We start from the raw sequence: 20,163 nt of genomic DNA on the forward strand, positions 1-20,163 counted from the left end.
ATAATTTAAAATAATCATTTACATATATATCTGCATACTGTACCAACTGTGTACATACGATTAAATTAATTAGTAGCTCTGGTACCTAAGTTGTGTATACCAAATACCAACACAGTTGCATTGTGGAAAGGATTTAGGCTTTGAAGTCTTTGAAGTAGACTTAGGTCCAGATCTTGTGTGTGTGTGTCTGTGTGTGTGTGTGTGTGTGTGTGTGTGTGTGTGTGTGTGCATTTGTGTTAGTCTTGGGGCTCAAACTCAGGACATGGGCACTGTCCCTGAGCTTTTTGTGCCCAAGGCTAGTGCTCAGCACTTGAGCCACAGCTCCACTTCAGATTTTTTTGGTGTTTAATTGGAAGTAAGAGTCCCTTGGACTTTTCTGCCCAGGTTGGCTTTGCACTACAATCCTCTGATCTCAGCCTCCTGAGTAGTTAGGATGACAGATGTGAGCCACCAGTGCCTGACTAGGCCTAAATCTTGTGTCTACCCTTTGTTAACTCTATAAGTTCTTTGTTTTTTTTAAAATCTTTATTATTTTTGTAAAGGTAACATACAGAGAAGTTACAGTTACATAAGTCAGGTAAAGAGTACATTTCTTTTTAAACAATGTCACCATTTCCCTCACTCTCTCCCAGTTTTCCCCTCCCATCCCCATTCACAAGTAGCGTAGTTCATTTTCAACATAGTGTCTAGTGAGTACCACTGTTGGATTTGGTCACACTTTCACCATTTCTGTGCCTCCCACTACCTCCTCCAGAGACAGATAAGCTAACAAACAAGACAATAAGAAAAGAAAACAAAAGCATCAACAAAGTAAAGGAACTCTATTTCCTGGGGTTCACTTAGGAAAGTATTATTTTATATGATCAGATGCACATAGCTATTGCACTTTTGTGATCCTCTTCTAAGAATATCCTCCTTTGGTCTCACTCTGCGTGCATACCTAGAGACCTAGATAATTTATCATGTCCCAGTGTATTTTTTTTCTTTTACAATCCAGTATGTTTACTTGTAGATTTGGTCTGAGACTGGGACTCAAACTTGGTACCTGATGATTTTGCTCATTGATTAGAGCTCTAAAAATGGAGACATGCTTCCAACCCCCATGATTTCTCTTTCAATGTCATTGTGCTAACATAGACAAATAGTTATAACAGGACTACCCTCAACCATCTCTTATTTAATCCTCAGGTACGTGAGATAGATAGTATGTGTAGCAAAATGTTCAACACAAGGAAGGGATACTGAGCAAAGTGAGAGGATCATGAAGAGCAATCCTTAGGAGAGGCCTCTGTTGTCCCTAATTTAGTCTCTGGACAGAATTAATGAGCACTAGAAAGTGGTGAAATAAAAATCAGCTGCCTAATTTTGTGAGCTGATAACTTGCAACTTTTGAGGGCCTATCACCTGGTTCTGGATCTTATTACTCTTCTTAATCAGCACAGTTATATACTCATAGTCAAACCTTCATAGATTGAGAGCATTCCATTCCTATGCTCCATCCAGCTGGTCAAAGTCCAGCTCTCTGATCACCTCATGGGAAGCATTTTTGGAACAAGTACAGATGGCTAAATAAAGAAGACTCATGACTGTGTAAAAGTAGTTGGAGTTGCTAGAAGGTAGAAATGAAAATGGAGTTCAAAGTGAGTTTGTGGAAAAGCCATCTGAAGCATAAAGTTGAAGAAGGCATAGTCATCAAATAAATCTTTCAAAATGCAAGGCTAGAAGGGCACAGGTGGTTCATGCTTATAATTCTAGCTGCTCTTTGGGCTGAGATCTGAAAGCAGCCAGGCAGAAAAGTCCTTGAGATTCTTGTCTCCAATTACCCAGGAAAAATCCAGAGACAGAGCTGTAACTCAAGTGGTAAAGCACCAGCCTTGACTGGATAAAGCTAAAGGATAGTGCACAGTTCCTGAGTTCAAAGCCCCAGTAGTGGCCCAAAAAGATAAATAATGTGAAATAGTAGAGAGCCTTATTTGATGCTGCAATTTTGAGAAAGTTTTGGCCTACTCAACAAGGCTGCCCAAGGCACAATCCTGTGTTGGGACTTCCTTCTATGCTCAGTTGTATGTTAGATGTTGCCAAGAAGAACATGGTCTTGGCGTTGATGTGTAAATTCTGAAAGCAATGCAAAGGGAGACTGGCAGCCAGCTTTCTTATCCAACTGATCACAACTTCTTTCTTAAAGGGGGATCTCCTTGGCTGCTAACCATGACAACGGGGCTGCCTTCATATCAAAATGGGAAATTTTGTATGGGCCTTCAATGTCTGGACATTCCTAGAACATTCCCTTATTTCCCTCTCAGTCCTCAGATGATTTGCTTCATGTCTTCTCACACCAAAGGTCTCCTTTCCCAACTCCTTCTGCTCTCTATTGAGTCTCACAGTATATTTTATGGACATAATAGAAACACCAACACTCACCCTGCTGTCATTCCTGCATCTGTTCTCACACACTCGCCCACTGGCCTCAACAGTGATGATCTGTGAATATTCCCACTGCAGCCAAACCTGCCCTGTGGACTAGATCCTCCACTCAGTTTCTTAACAACCTTTGCCCTTTCCTCCCTTCATTACATCAGCAGAGACAGGTCTAATGGTCGCTCCATTTGCTTATCATCCTAGTTCTCCATGCCTCTTGTTGTTCTAGACCATGGGATGAATTTTTATACTCTTCATTTTATTTCTGTTCACTTCTAGTTTTTTTTCTTGATCTCATTCTAATGAAGACACAGGTTCTACCATATTAGGTAGGTTCTACCATATTAGGTAGGTTCTACCACATTTTTTCTCAAGGTCACCCCAACTTCCATAATATTCAATTGCTCAGTTCCATTTTGTAGGTTTAAAGGTTTATTGTTCCTTCTTGAAACCCTTCCTTCCTTCCTTCTTTCCTTTTTATCTGTGTTCCAGTCCTGGGCTTGAACTCAGGGCCTGGGTGATGACTCTGAGCACCACTTCTAGATTTTTGGTCGTTAATTGGAGATAAGAGTCTCAAGGACTTTTCTGCCTAGACTGACTTTGAACCATGATCCTTATATATCAGCCTTCTGAGTAGCTAGGATTACAGATGTGAATCATCAGTATCCAGCTTGAAACATTTTCTTGACTTGGTTTCTGATATTCTGCTCTTCACTTTCTTCCTTTTCATAGATTAATCTCAAGCTTATTCAGATTGCTATAAAAATACCTGGCTATATTTTTAACTGTGTAGTTATAAATAACAGAAATATGTTAGTCATTGTTCTGAAGGCTGGGAGACTGAGATGGAGACATTGGCAGACTTGATGTCTATTAAGAGCCAATTTTCTGTTTCACAAATGTTGTCTTCCCACTGTATCCTCTCATGGTGCAAGACAGATCCCCATGGCCTTTTTCATTAGGAGACTAAACACATTCATTTACTCTCAGGACCTAATCGCCTCTGTGAGACTTCATCTCCTAATAGGATTGCCTTTGCCATTAGATTTCAATGTATGGATTTTCACAACACAAATGTACAGTCCAAAGAAGTGTTCTTTCTTAATCTCTATACTCTTAAAATGAAGTACTTCATGTATATCTATCCCATGTATCCTATCCACACTGCAACTTATCTCCTCTACCCCGTATCTTAATATAGCCTCTATTCATTACCATCTTCCAATCTAGCCCTGATCTCTCCATTTAACTAAAGACTAGAGTGATCAGTATCTTTACTTATATATCCAATAAGAAATAATTGAAAGTTGAAGCTACTTAAAATAGAGTTCCTGATTCCTTCTCTTCCCCTAAACTCTCATTTGTCCCTGTACTTATATCAAAACTCTTAGAGTCATCCTCTACTCCTATTCTATAGCCTGCATCCAAATTGTCAGCAAATGATCCAGGCAACCTGGCATTTGAAATATATCTAGGATGAGATTACCTTTCATTTCTTTCTTCACCGTACATGAAGATAACAATACCACTCATTGAGCTACTGCGGTGGCCTCTGGAACTCATCTCCCTAGCATCAGTTGTGAACCTCTAATCTCTGTTCTTCACTCAGCCTCTGCTAGAAAGCCTATGATATCGATCATCATACTTAGACCTCCACTTATGAACTATTGTTAAGCTTGGTGGCTTAAAGCAGTAACCATTTTTATTGTATCTATGTCATGATTTTGTGAGGCTATGTGAGGTGATTCTATGCAACCACAACTGTAAGCACTATATGGGGGTCTGTGTGTGACTGGGTTGAACTAGAGGGTTCAAAATAGCTTCACTCTCATATCTGGAAGTCTGGCAAGTCTCTAAAAGAGAACTTACCTTTGGAACTGCTAGTTTTTACTGGCCCTTAGCTAGCATGCCTGGGCCCTCTCCATTCCTATACACAAGACAACTGTTCTTCATCATCCTAGTGATCATCTGACCTTCTGTGATCTGTGATTTGCTTATCCTTATCTATACTGTGTTGCTTATCACTAAACCATCACAGAGAAGCCCCTCAGAAATGCTTGTTAAACATGGAGGAAATGAAGTAATTCTGTGTTCAGGTTGCTTAGTAGTTGTGCAGAGAGCAAGTAGTGAGGAAGTTCCTCTTCTGCTCCCAGGCAACTCATTAGAAATGGTTTAACTTGACTTGTATTTATTTCCTATAATTGCCTTTGGGAATCAAGGGAAAGAAAGTCCCAAATGTAATGATGGCGAGAGGCTTTGGAGGACTTCATCCAGTCAGTAACACTGGCAACCCCAGTGCTCTCCGTTCAGTTCATACATCAATACAGTCATCCCTGCATATGCAGAGGGTAAGAGTTTGGGGTTTACAAATGTTCTGTCTGGCACTGGGGGGATGTGGGTTGGGGGGGGTAACAGGTTCTCTCAACACGAACACATCCTACTGAGAACTACTGTATGGGATGAAATGAGTTTAAATACCATAGATCTGCCAGAAGTTTGTTCTATTTTTCATAAAATTCCCAGCACATAGCCTACTGCCTGTCATATAATAGGCACTCAATAAATATTAGTAAAGTAATGAAGTCTATCGGGATTGCAAATGTGACTCTTGTTGAATTCAATCAGATTCAATGCTGTTGAAGAGAATTCCAGCTATCTCTAAGTACCACTGGCAGTGCTAGAAGACAAAGTGTCAAGGGACACCCTAGAGAAGTCTCAAGGTATCTCCTGTCTCACTATGTTAGATAGTTAAGATTTTCTTGTGATTAGTAAAATTCCATTGTACGTATAGGAATAATATTATATACGATTTTCAGGGAAATGAATAGACCTGGAAGAAATTAGGGAAGTCAGTCAGGCTCAAAGAGATAAGGGACACATGTTTTCTCTCACATGTGAAAGTTAGGTCTAAATTATACATATACAAAAACATATGTGTAATGGGTAACACATATGGGTAATATGTGTATAAACATATTGCCTAAAGTATAGCATTTACATGTGAGGATAGTGATAGTAAAACTACTTCAAACTAACTTACAGTTTAACAAAATAAATAGCAGGCAGTCAAAACATTTATTGTCCCGGGGGAGGGGTCGTGGAAAGGGAGATGAAAGAGTAAGGATTGGAAAATACAGTAAGAATATTCAAAGTACACATGTGGACATGGAAAAGTAGCTTTGCAGTATGGGTGGAGTTTGGAGAGATGGGAGAGCATGATGGAAAGATGATTTTGATTAAGATGTGTTATACTTATAAATTGCTATGTTGATTGAAACACCTTTTTAAATGATGATAAAAATAAACATTTAAAAACAGATTACCTTGTTAGTGGACAAAGAAAAATGTCCCCTTGAAGGAAGTTCTTTGGGGTTTCTGACAGCAGACATGAGAGTTAGAAAGGCCAGGAGTCTAGCCAGCTCCTGCGGAGGGGTACCTTGTGCTTAGGGTGCTGACTAGACTTTTCTCTACCCTACACCATCTTTTTCCTACTGGATGTCAATTTTCTACATGTGGTAGAAAAATTTGAATGTCCTTGATGAGTCACAGCTTTGATGAAAAGAAGAGAGGGTCATGTAAGTCTCAGAGCTTCAAATTCAGAGGTATAGGAGAAAGGAATTATTGTTTTAGCTGGTTATAGTTCACACCCTAAATTGATCCATTGGTCAAAGGATCCTGTTAAATCATAAGAACCATTATGGCTCTTTGTGTGTTGGAGGAAAGAAATATGGTTTTTGAAGAAGGGCAAGGTAACTGAGAAGACAATCTGACTCATACAGTGAAGCCAATCTATGAGTCTCCCTTCTAAGGACCATATCTGTGTTCCTCTTCATTTGGCCATACGTTTGGTCTACAGATGATGACATATTTATCCAAAGACCAACACTTTCCTATACTTCATAATGTAGGGATTACTCCAAGGGGAAAGTTTAGGCCAGATCAGATTATATTCTAGGAAGTTTGGAGTTGTGACTGCTGGAGATTGAAAGACTTAAAAGTGAGGTAGAAGATAGAAGGGTGTTATTAGAGATGATGCAAGGAGGATTCAGATTCAACAGCTCAAACCACAGGCAGACAACTCAAAGTTAGAAAGAAGAAGTTCCCATAGCAGGCAAAAGAAGATGCTCAGCAGTATACACTGAATGATCATGCATAGACAGAAGCCTTTGGGCAAGATCAAAGTTGAGGGTAGAGGAGGATAGAAGAGACCTGTGATCCCCAAGAGAGGGTCTGCAGGTAATCCCTGACATTCTTGGATCTCTTATTGGAGTCCCAGATTTAGTCTTGGTCAATCTGCAGTCTTAGGGCAAATTCCTTTATATGAGCAAGCATGGGTAGGTTTCCTTATAACAAAGCAAGGTGAAGAACAAATTTGTCCCATTGCTTGTGGTACCTACATCCCTGGTTATATGCTCTGTGTTTTACTGAAGATGATGCTTTTTTTTTTTTTTTTTTTTACAAAACCAGTGTATCTTCCTGGTGAAAGGGAAGGGACATTGTTTCCCATTTTACAAATGAAGAAACTGATAGGGATATATTTAGACATCTGAATGATTGGAGATCAGATGGAGGTGGTGGTGAAAGATTCCAAGCCAGGTCCTTGTATTCCAGTGGTAGAGACTTTCATTTCCTCACAAAACCCATATCTCTCATACCTCTGGATATCTATGTCAAAGCTAACAGGGTACCAAGATTCTAGTAGATCAGATAGAATAAGAGTTTTAAGAAGCATGCACAGAGAGGGTACTCTTTTATTTAGTCATTGGAAAAACTAATACTGTGCTTTAAGCATTTTTTTCTTTTGTGCTGGTACTGGGACTTGAACTCAGGGCTTTTAGCTCTGGCTGGTGCTCTACCATTTGAGGCATACTTCTGGTTCGGACTCTTTGCTGGATTATTAAAGATAGGAGTCTCCTGGACTTTCCTGCCTGGCTTTGAATTGTGATTCTTGCATATCAGCCTATTGAGCAGCTAGGATTATATGAGTGAGCCACTGGCCTGGCCAGCCACTGAGCGCCTGGCCTTTTATGAAGTTTTCATTTGCTAGTTATGTGTGACATATGCACTGTCACCCCGCCCACACAGCTGAGGAAGAGAAGAATTACAAAATTTCACATTAAATCATTAAGCTCTTTGGAAAATGTGTTTCCATTGTGTTAAACTTTTCCACAGTGATTGAAACAGTTTAATTAATGTTATCAAGAATATGATTTTTAAATATTATCATATTAACTGGATTTTACCATTTAATTTAAATTTACCAATTACTGCTTAATCACTCCCTGAGTCTGTTGAATAGTGGCCTCCAAAAGTGATAGCCATGCTGGATTCTCAGATCTATGAATATGATCTTATTTTAGAAAAAGAGATGTCATGTTTTAAAACACCTTGCAGGTGTAATGGAGGTAAGGATCTTGAATGTATCCTGATTTTGTAGGTGTTATCTAAACCCAATGGCAAATGTCCTTATAAAGAGATAGGAATGGAAATAGGTACAGAGCAATCACTTGATGATGGAGTCCAGCTAAGAGACAACCTTAAAGGGCTGGGAAGGTGGCTCAGTGGTAGAGTGCTTGCCTTGCATGCATGAGGCCCTGGGTTCGATTCCCCAGCACCACCTAAGCAAAAAGGAAAAAAGCTGGAAGTGGCGCTGTGGCTTAAGTGGTAGAGCGCTAGCCTTGAGCTGAGGGAAAGCGCCCAGGCCCAGAGTTCAGGCCCACAACTGGACCCAAAAAAATAAAAACAAAAACAAAAAAAACAATCCAAACACAATTTATAAAAAAAAAAAAAAAGGGCTGGGAAGGTGACTCAGTGGTAGAGCGCTTGCCCTTGCAAGTCTGAGACCCTGGGTTCGATTCCTCAGCACCATATAAGCAAAAAGAAAAAAGCCGGAAGTGGCGCTGTGGCTTAAGTGGTAGAGCGCTAGCCTTGAGCTGCAGAGCGGAGGGACAGCGCCCAGGCCCAGAGTTCAGGCCCCACGACCGGACCAAAAAAAAAAAAAAAAGAGACAACCTTAAGCCAAGGCATACCTGGAGACACCAGAGGCTAAAAGAAGGAATAATTCTCTTTTAATGCCTCTATAGAGTTTCAGCTTTGTCAACATCTTGATAGAGAAAGAGAAAATACTCTCTTTCTACACCCCCACCCCTCTAGAGTTTGTATTAAAGGTCTTATGCTTTTTGGTGGTTATTGTGGAGATAGTCTTCAGGACTTCTCTGCCTGAGTTAGCCTCAAACCACATTGGAGATAGTCTTCAGGACTTCTCTGCCTGAGTTAGCCTCAAACCACAATCCTCTGGATCTCAACCTCTGGAAGAGCTAAGTTATAGGTGCAAACCACTGGTGTCTGGCTTTGATGGAGGGACTTATAACCTCCAGAACTGTATGGTGAAGGTATCCATACAAAGCCAATGTAAAAGTCTTCCTTTTCTTTTAAGAAAATCTTCACGTTGTTTGCTTTCATTCTTTCATGGTATTTTACAATATTTGCCATGTATCTTCTTGGGTTCTACAGGATTAACTTTATTATAACTTTGTGGGCATATAACACACTTATTTTTATGTGCAATTAGTTAGAAACATTACAGTTTTTTAGCCATCATAAAGCTGGAAAATGGATTGATTATGATTTTTAACCTGGGGCATCTGAACCCAGGTCCACAGACTCCTTCTGTTTTGGAATAGAAAGTTCCAAATAAATACCTATCTTAGAGATGTAGTCACTTCATAAACCAAGTTTATCTCTTTGGTTAGTTATTGGTTTGCTTGACGAGTCTCTAAGGCATGTTGCATTTAATCTATCCCTTATGTCTAGATACCTCCCATGCCCCAAAGGACCATCTTCCTCTATACATTTCCCCCAAGTATTACAGCTTCTGCTCAGTTCACACCTGAATCCCAGTTCCTTCCTCCAACCTGAAATGACATGAGGGAAAAACATGGAGGTGGCTCTTGTGTAAACACTCTCCTTCCTTTTCTATCTTCCTTTCTCCTTTCCTTCCTATACTTTCTCCCTCCCTCCTTTCCTTCGTTCCTTCGTTCGTTCCTTCCTTCCTCCCTCCCTCCCTGTTGTCATTCCTCCCTCCCTCCCTCCCTCTCTCTCTCTCTATTTTCTCCTCTTTCAAGGTTCATTATTTTTTTTTAATTCAGCCCTCCATTAAATTTTTTGTTCAAGGCTGGAGCTCTACCACTTGAGTCATAGCTCTACTTCCAGATTTTTATTAGTTATTTGGAGATAAGAGTCTCAGATTTGTCTACCCGATCTGGTTTCAAACCATGATTCTATTAGCTAGGATTACATGAATGAGATACCAGTGCCCAGCTCTGAGTATATTTCTCTAGCTATATGCTCTTGATAGATGCCAGTCTCCTTATCTGTCTATGAAGTCCTCCTCTAAATCCATTACTATTATTATCATTGAATGTGTAAAACATGAGGATGATCTTCTAGATACTTTAGTAAATTATTATTGAAGGGTTAGGGTTAAGCTTGCGCTTTGTTTTCCCTATATCTTTGGAACTTTGAAAACGGAACTTGCATAAAGAAAAGCATTTGTCAAACTTCACACCGTTTTCTTATTACAGACCTGACTGGGGAGAATTAGCCCTTGATTAATTGTTCTCTTTGCATAAGCAGTTACTTCTTGGTCTATGGTAATAGGAAACTAAACAGAGCAATTAAACTTTACTGTCCCTTCCTTATGATCAGATTGGTGGGTATATTTGTGCTAGGGGCCTGGGTCTATCTTTGTCATGAATAGTTCTTTTCTGGGAATCCCTTTATAAGAAATATTAGGGGTATTTGAAGACTATCTAATTATCTCTTAAAACACTGAAACAAAAGAGAAAAAGGCATCATAGCTAATGCTAGCTTTAAATTAAAAACACCATTTCTAATACACACACACACACACACAATTTTTTGTATAGTGCCATCTACTCAGGATTATTTATGTAAATGCTTTAAAGAATGAGCCTAAAGTTATTTTTCTTCTCAGCAGCTTTTGAGCAGTCTCTATCTTTTTCATCTGTTTTCATCTAAGCTCCACTTTAATGTCCTTTAACTGTATAGTTTTATGTGTCACTGCTGATGGTAGTCACCAGATAAATACAGCGGAGTGCTGGCATACATCTTCTTTATGGGGAATATATATACAAAGTTGCTTCTGCATTTGGACACGTGCTTCATATATTTGAAACCTGAAGCTGACAGCAGAAATAATAAACCAACTTGGTAAAGTAACAGATTCCCAATAGTTTAAGGCATTGAAGAAACCTTGACAACCCTTTTTATGATGATGTATAGACAGCATTCATTCAGCAGCAAACATTGATTTTTGTCACTGGCAAGTTCTAGGCACTGGGTTAGGCATTGAGGGATATTCTCATGTCTGAAATATAAGCTATACTTGAGACTTTTAAGGGTTTGAGTGGCAAGTTCTGATATAAATGAGCTGAAACTAAACAATGCGATAATTCAAATAGAGTGTTACAGGAACACAAGAATGTAGAGTACAAGGTCAGCACAGGCTTCAGAGCACAACTGAATTTACCTGTGTCCTGAGCAATGAAGAGTTAACCAAAGGAAATACAGAGCTGCTAAAAAGCACTTATTTTGCCTCAATAAAATAAGGCTGTGAGTGACAAATTTTTCTATGCTCGTTGCTTCCTTAAGAAGGAGAAATATTACAAGCCACCATGAAGAATCTTTTCTGCTTGCTGAGGTCTGCCCCTAGCTCATCCAGGAGAAGAAAATCATAAAGGTAGTGGTGATAGCTGCTTTTGAATATTTGAGGTGCTGTCATGTGGCAAAAGAGTAACCATGGCTCAGAGGTCTGCTGGAGGGTGCGAAGCTGACACTCACAAGGATACACAATTAGCTTAGTGTGAGAAAGAGCTGGCTCAGGGTAACTGGCTACTGTGTGGATGCTAAGTTCCCTAATACCAGGAGGATTCAAGCTGATATACATGACCATGGTGGGGGAACAAACACGTTCATATTTCTTCTGACCAATGGCTCTACATTGCTCATGGGCTGGATTTGGAAGGGGAAGGAGATTTTTGGCAAAAAGCAGGAGGCAGTAGCATACAGAGGTAGTGGTCAGGACAAAAAGATTCTCCTTACTGCCTGGTGATCCACAAGCAGAATAATTTTATTCTATTATCCACCCCAGCTTGTTGAAGCCTTTGAAAGGGAAAGAGGTATGGGTATAATTATTCCAATCCCATAAAAGAGGGTATCTTTTAAGCACAGCAAGGATATTGTCTATCTTCCCATCAAGGTAGGAGCCCAAGCCTTATTGTAGTAGGAGATGGTAGGGGCTTGCAGATTCTCAGAAGAAAGGGAGGCAGAAGGGCAAAGTAGTGTTTATTTATAAAGCCAGATTTTACATACAGTACCCACTAAGGATTTAGTGCTGTGCTTCAAATGAATAAATCCCTCCAGTGTCAGAGACATAAGACGTTGTCAAGCTGCCTGTGAGACAATGTGATCATAAACTCTTAGAACCGAAATACCTCCAGTCACCTTGGTAAGAAAATAATCCTCTCTCAAGTGATGCTTTGAAGTTTAATGGAGTCGCTCCCTATCCAGTAAATGAAATCTGGTGTTGTGCTCAGATAGTGGCGTGCTGCTGCAGGAGGAGACAGTGGAGGCTTCTTTTTCTCACACTGAGGCCTCCCCAGGCTGACCCCAATCTGCTTTTATAGCCCTATTTCCCATAACTGTCCTCTACAAAACATATGCCTTAGTTGAATCCTCTACTCAGCCTGCCCAGGATGGCTGTGGAAGAGAGTACAAGCTTCTGAGGACCTGCCAGGGAGGGGTGGGGACTACCCTTCTTGCTTGAACTTGGGCTTCTGAATAGGTGAGGTAAATGAAGGCCAGGGTAGCTGCAAATAGATAGTCAGGTTTGGGATCAATGATCAAGTATGGATCTGGCCATGTGAGCAAGAGTAGAAACGTCTAAGACAAGGTTCTGGTGAAGTTGTCGTTGATTCAGTGTGGGTAAAGACAGTAGTCTGATGCAGAGAGCACAGATTCCAGTCAGGAGAGGCATCTTGGAGGGTGGAATTGGAGCTTAAATCAGTCTTGGATCCATGGAAGAACCGTGACGAGGCGTATGGTACCATGTCTGATGAAGAAGAAAACCTTTGTGTGTGTAGGAGAAGGCCTCCTTGGTGCTGTTAAGTTTCCTCAACACAGGGCCTTGTGAAGATGAGGAGAAGATGTAAGTATGCTGCCACTTACAAAACATAGCAAGAACTCTTCACAGTGCACAGTTCATTTTCCAATTCAGGACCGGGAAGGAAATGCAGTAGAATATTTTTTCTGGTCCTGGGGTTTCAACTCTGGGCCCAGGTGCTGTCTCTGAGTTTCTTTTGTTCAAAGCAAGCACTTTACCAGTTGAGCCACAATGCCACCTCTTGATTTTTTGAGTAGTTTATCGGAGATAAGAGTCTCATGTAGTAAGCCAGGCCCAAAGAAACATAGGTCTCATTGTTTCCCTTATTTGCGATAACTAGTACATGTGTAGGACAAGTAGAAAAGGTCAAAAGCTATGTACATATAACCATATAAGATGACACAATATTTTTTTCTTTCTTGATATTGTTTCTAATGTATTTATAATGTACCATGTGATTTTTTTGCTTCTTTGTATGTTCCTCCCCCGTGGTATAACCCCTATTTTCACTGTATTTGATATTAGTGCCCTGCATCTTGTATCTACAATTCTCTAATTCAGGAGGGGAAGGGAAAAAATAAAATGTTTAAATAGAGATACAGGTTGACCTATTGTAACAATGAGATATACAAGACACTGTTAAAACAAACTCTACAACTTTGGCAGGGAGGAGGGGTGGGGGTGTAGTTGTGGAGGTGGGATGGAACGGAGAAACAAAGGAGGAGGCAACAATGCTTGATAGGAAATGTACTCATAACCTTGTTCGAGTAACTGTAACCCCTCTGTACAGTATTTTTACAATAAAAAACGTATTATAAAAGAGCCTCATGTAATTTCCTGCCCGGGCTGACTTTGAACTGTCAATCCCCAGATTTCAGCCTTCTTGTAGCTAGGGTTACAGGCATGAGTCACAGGCAGAAGACTTAGCAGTGAAGTTTTGAGATTGTTCCTTTCACTTAGGAATTGGTGATCAGTCTCACTGAGGCTCAACCCATTTGGTTCTGAGATAGTTTAGATCCCTTTTGTGTGTTCCCATGTTGCCCTTAACTCAAAATATCAGTGCTAGTTTAAATATGCTTTGCTGAAGGGACTTATCTGCCAACATACTTTTCCCAAAGGAAAAATTGTAATGCCTGAGTCATTAATTGCTAAGTGCAATAGAAAGCTATACTTTCTCCTAATGTATTCCTGAAATGGCTGCTTGGGATTTGCTATGACTGTTGTCTTTGAAGTGACTCATGATGCTTTCTTGAGACAGATGAAGCAAGGAGGCAGATGAGAAAGAGTCTATGGGGCCAAGTTCATTGCCCCAGTTTTTAAAGTGGAGACCAATAAGCAGAGTAGATAAGTCAGGAAGCAGGGTGTTTAGGAAGAGAAACAAAATCCCCCAAACCTATGAACGTGTTATCTGATTCATCTCTCTTGAGACTCAAGCCATTTCACCCTCCAGTGGGCAGATCATCTCGCAGGTGAAGTGGGAAACTTCGTGGCGTGCCAGTTGCTTCCATGGTACATCTGCATAAAGAGAACGTTCTCAAATACCTGATTTTGGAGATGCACAATAGAAATTAGCAAACTTATACTGTGGGTGTGTAGGAGTGCTCCATATTGGGAAACGAATCAGTCTTAATTTGGGAAGAACAAAACACAACATTATGTAGAGAATCAAATTTTGCAAGAGGTGCTTTATTTTCTTGGCAAGAGATGCTTTCTGACTTGAATCCAATGTAGTGCTTTGGGCTTCTGGAGCCTGTGAAATTTCACGTGTCCAAAAAGAGTTTGTGAATGGTTGGCCCAGTGGTGGAGGGGGTGAGTGGTGAAGGAGGCAAGTTAAATGCAAAAGTTAGTTTTCTGATTCTGTGGAGACTCAGGAAACCTTTTACTGAGGAGATGAACTTAGAATTTTTGAGGACTGTTAGCTGTAAGCGGGGAAGCGATAAGGGTAATGAAGATACAAAGTAAAGACATCACACCAGAGAAACAGGTGGGTCTCAGTGGGCCAGGACTGTAATCTGAGCTGAGATTTGAGGGTTTGGTTTGAACCCAACCTGGACAGAAAATTCTGTGAGACTTTTTAAGTTCAATTAAAGTAAAAAGCCAGAAAGTGGAGGGGGTAGCTTTAAGTGACAGAGTGCCAGCCTTGAATGAAAAAGCCAAGTGAGAGTGTGAGGGCCCTGAATTCAAGCCTCAGGACTGTCACAAAACAAAAGAAATCTAGGGAACATATGGGATCCCATGGAAGGGCAGGTTAAGGAGGAAAGTTGCTAGGATAAGCAGGTATAGTCGTTTGGTTAGAAGTAATTAAACACAGGGCTTCCCTATGACCCAGGAATTCTACTCCTAGGTATGTAGAACATAATTAAGGACTCCCTGAAGCTACCAGCACCACGATGATCATTGTAGCATTGTTTACCGCAGCCAAAATATGGAATCAACCCAGATGCCCCTCAGTGGAAGAATGGATAAAGAAAATGTACACAATGGAATTCTACTCACCCAGAAAGATGATATTGTACCATTTGTCAGGAAATGGAAAAACTTGGAAAAAATTGTAGTAAGTGAAGTAAGCCAGACCTAAGGAAACATGGGTTGCATGTTTTCCCTCATTTGTGGTAGGTACAATCTGCTTATAAATCTACAAGTAAACACGCTGGATGGTTAAAAATGTACACTGGGACCCAACAAATTATACAGGATTCTAAGCATTCACACAGAGTGAGACCAAAGGAGGGGAGGATATACTTAGCAGAGGATCACAAAGGCTCAATAACTATATGCATCTGATTATATAATGTAATATTTATTGAACTTCAGGAAATGGAAACAATAATTTTTTTACTCCCTTTGTTGAGGTTTATATTTTCTTTTCCTTTTGTGGTGTTCGTTCACTTATCTTTCTTTGGGAGAGTAAAGGGTTCAGGAATGGCTGGACAAAGGGTGAACAAATGTAGCAGTGATACTAGACACTATATTGAAAATGAACTATACAACTTGTGGGTGGGGATGGGAGGGAAACACTGGGAGAAAGCGAGGGAAGGGATGACACTATAAAAAAAGAAATGTACTCTTTCTGTGATTTGCATAACTGTAACTCCTTTATATATCACCTTTGTAATAGTAGTAAAAAAAGAAGTGGGGAGAGTCTGGTGATTACTATAAAATCAATATCATCACCCCTTGTCTTAATCAGTTCTTGTTGCTATATTTGAATTTATTCCTTACTTTTCTAGGTGCTAAATGTCCAAAAGCCTGCTACTAGCAACTTGTTGTGTCACAGTGTGGTGGCCAGCATCACAGAGTAAGACAGAGTAGCTGCTAACTTGAGATTCTTCTTGGAAGCTTCTAACCTCATACTCATTATGTCACTGAATCCTAGTGATTTCCTGAAGTATTCACTTCCAGACATCATTAAAGTGACTTGGAGGGTTAAGTTTTCAACACAGGATTTGCGTGTGTATGTGTGTGTATATATATATATATATATATATATATATATATATATATATATTGTGTGTGTGTGTGTGTGTGTGTGTGTGTGTGTGTGTGTGTGAAAGCACCCCTACTATAGTGGCTGTAGGTGATTAAAAACAATTAGGGAGTGGACTCAGTTGGGTTTGGCCAAGGTGAATAATTTTTAGATTTGCTTATTTCTCATTAGACACAAACAAACTCCTCACAATATATAGTCACTTTGATAAAAGATCACCAAGTTTCCGTCACGAAATATAGAGAGAAGGTTGGAACTAATTTTATAAAGTATAGGTTGGGTTTCTGAGTTGATTCTAGGATATTCTTGAAAGAGTACATCATGTCCAAAAGCCAAAGAGCAAAAATAACTGCATTGCTTTTAGCTCATTGAGGTTGGTTCACTGTGACATGTTCATGGAAGAAAGATAAGAACACAGGTTTATGAAATAACTAAGACAATGAATGAAGACCTTTAATGAGTTTTATTTTATTATTATTCTTAACTAGTTTACAAAGTAGTTTCAACTCAGTATCATGTCCATTTATGAGTACAATGCATCTTGTCCATAAGGACAGTGCCATGCCCTACTTTGGAATTCAGGCCACTGCTAATAGGGGAAGGTTTGAGTTAGAAACACCTGGTAAGCACCTAGGGAATGATACAGATGGGAACTGACACATACCTGAGTTACAGAGTGGCTGCGGACATGGAGTAGATGAGAAGGGATTTTGTAAAATACAATTGGCATGATTTGGTGATGTATGTGTTGTGAGCCTTTGGTGGGAGGAAGGAGACAAAGATGGCTGCTGCATTTCTGGTTTAGATGGTGGGCCTGGCGAGGTGGATGGATTTGGAACAATGCAATGTGATTAGAAAATCAGGCAAAAGAAGTTGATGGGAAAGAAGGCTGACCACTTACAGATATGTTGAGGAGGAAATATTGCAAGACAAGCAAGAAAAAGATCATCTGAAGTTTTAGAAAGTTGGATTTAGGAGACGTCAACTGGTGGATGGCAATGAAGATAATGAAAGTGGATGTGATGGCTAAGGCAAAGCCTTAAGTTCAGCATATCTGACACACACATAATCATCAGGCGCTCAGGGAGTTGGCGATTCCTCTCCTCTCCAACTGGGCAGCTCAGCAATCTGCCAGCTCAGCAGCTCTGAGTTAGCTCAGTGGAACTGGCTACTACCAGCAGCTGAACTCTGATTCCTTCTTTTTGACCAATGCCATTTCATTGAAAGAGAGGCTCCCTGTCCCCTTTGGAACTCTTCTGTGCAAATATCAAATAATGCATTGATACAGTCCCACCAATAAGACCCCCATTTAAAATCTTTCTGTGATGTGTCAGACCATGTTGCACCTGGACATGTTTGTGGCTGAGGCTTGAGACTGTGTTTACACTGTTATTTCCTTCTTTTAGATTTTCTTCCAGAACTCTTCTTTATATTTTCAATGCATAACCTTGGCAGTGTGTGGTATGTGGTGTGTGTGTGGGGGGTATGTGTGTCTGTGTCTGTGTGTGTGTGTATGCATATGCCTCCTTGTAGGACATCTATCTTCACTTGACTTAAAGAAAGTGATTTGAGCTAATTAACGACCTGAAAGTCCAAGTCCTGGCTAATATGCCAAAGAAACTCACTGGATGTTAGCTTAAAAGATTAGGAGCATGGAGTTTATTCTACTCGGAAATGATTGCAAGATTTTATGCAAGAATGATATGGTTTTCAAATTTCTTCCAGAGCATTAGCATTAAATTCTGCAATAAGAATAAAAACCAGATGCCTCAAAACCACCTTTGAAAGGAGGATCTCACAGTAGGGAAGGGTTCCTCTGATATTTTGGATCTGGGTTATCTCCAACAGTTTCATGTGTTAAAAGGTTGGTTCCTAGGGACATACTATTGGAAAGTGATGGAATCTTTGAGCAGTAGAACCTGTGGGAAGCTATGTTCTTGCAGAGGATTTTAGCAATGTCCCTTCCTCTTTCTCTTCCTCTATCACTTTGCTCTTGGCCATGAAAAAAAAATGTTTCTTCTCTGTTATTCATTCCCCAAACCTGTACCATCTTACCAAAAAGCAAGATGGGCTAAAATCCCAAAAGCAACTGGGCTAAGTGAACAGATTAAAACCTCCTAACCTGGGAGCTAAGATAACATTTCTTCTTTATACATTGGTTATCTCAGGTATTTGTTATAGCAAATCAAAACTGACTAACATAGCTCCTGAAACTTAGGACTCAAAATCTTGCTCTAAATATACCTTTTTGTAAGTTTATGAGTTCTGTGTCTTGACCAAGTCAATTTTTCTCCTTTAAGACTCTTTCCTTTATACTCTTGTGATGTCGATCATTTCAAAATCATACAAACAGTAACTCAAGTCTTTATTAAAATTTGTTTTTTTAGTGATAATTATTTTTATAGTAAAAAATATTCGAGTGCATATCCCATGTTGAGAATTACCTTGAATACATTACATGCAGTAACTTATTCAATGTTTACAAAAACCCTGTAAGGCAAGTACCTTGCTTCTTCTTTATAAGAAATGACAGAAACCAGGGCAAATATATAACTTACCCAGCTTATTTTATTGATTGAGTCAGGATGGAAGTAAAGCATCTTACTTTTAGGATCCTCACTCAACTGTTCTAACATCCAACCCCCTAGTAATAAGCAGAATAATATACAAGTATAGAACCTTGAGGTCTATGGTTAGCAAGGCCCTCTCTACATACAACCAGTGATACTTAGGGCTTAATTTCTACTTATTTGTGTTTAAACCTGTTCCTTGTTCTGGATATCAGTTGAGTATCCCTCACTTGGTCTCCTCATTCTGGAGTACTGCCTGTGGCATCTGCTGTGTCTGGTAGGTTGTCAAAAGGAATTATGTCGTTTTCTGTGTTGAGCCTACCTCCATGAGGGAGCAGGTCCAAGCCTGCATTTCCATGAACAGAGCAAACCCAGAATACACACAGGAGTCGTCCACTTCTTCCACCCAAGTGTAGGTGGCTATAAGAAGTGGTTGGTGATTTTCTGTTTTGTCTGGTAGAATTCCATTCTGTCTTTTGTCTGCACTGTCGGTAGGAATCATGATAATACTTTGTCCTCCTCTCTAGTGTCAGTCCTCATTTGCACATAGTAGGTTCGTGAGAAATGTGTATTAGATAAATGTGTAGTAGAAGATAAATTAGTAGTAGTTCAATCCTAATTTTTAGCACCTGGCTTCCTGCCTTCCCATTCCTCTCAAAACCTTCTTAAAATTTTAATCCACTGAACACTTTTTAAAACAGGTCACACAATTTGGTGGTAACTTAATATATTCTCCTAGAATTCTCTATTAATTAACTTAGTGATTTAATAATACTGGGTTTTATTGTCATTTTATAGGGCTTTGCTAATACTTCATTTTTATTCTCATCCCCACTCCTTAATCTGAAATAATTTTTACTATCGTCTAGCAAGCACTTTTTTATTCCTCATAATCAATATTAATTTCATTCTAAGATCCTATTTTGAGATGGAGCTGTTTGCTTGGTTGAAGTCTGGAGATCAAGAAGTAGTTTGTAGACTCTATGTTTTCAAAGAAAATTTCTTATTAAGATAATTATCTGCCTGGCTGGCAGAATAATTTCAATCACATTGTTGCAGAGCTCACACACCGATGTAGTTCTGTTTCAAGGTGACATGGTCATACTCAGAGAGATTGCCACAGCTTGAGGGAAAACGGCATTGAGGCTGGAAGTAAAAGGGGTCCAAGGCCAGGTGGTGATCACCCGTTGCCCTGGTTTCCTGTACAGTTGGCATGACCAGGCTTGGCATTGGGAGACAGAAGCCCATCTCTCCAAACTCTCAGAAGCATTTGACATGCTATGTGGAATGAAGGCTCCAGGAACAAAGCCATCCATAGGAAGGAGCCAAGAAATGAAAGCGAGAGAGGTGGCTAGGACCCAAAGGGAATGTTCAGGAGATTTGCAGTGTTCTGAAAACTCTCCTCTGGGTATTGATAGGAAGGTTTTGCTCTATATTCCAAGTATTTTGTGAAGTTAAGAAAGTCACCCCATTTGTCATAAAACTAAAAAGGGTTTCAGTAGAAA

The sequence above is a fragment of the Dipodomys ordii genome, unplaced genomic scaffold, assembly GCF_000151885.1.
Source record: "Dipodomys ordii isolate 6190 unplaced genomic scaffold, Dord_2.0 Scaffold10, whole genome shotgun sequence".
Lineage (NCBI taxonomy): Eukaryota > Metazoa > Chordata > Mammalia > Rodentia > Heteromyidae > Dipodomys > Dipodomys ordii.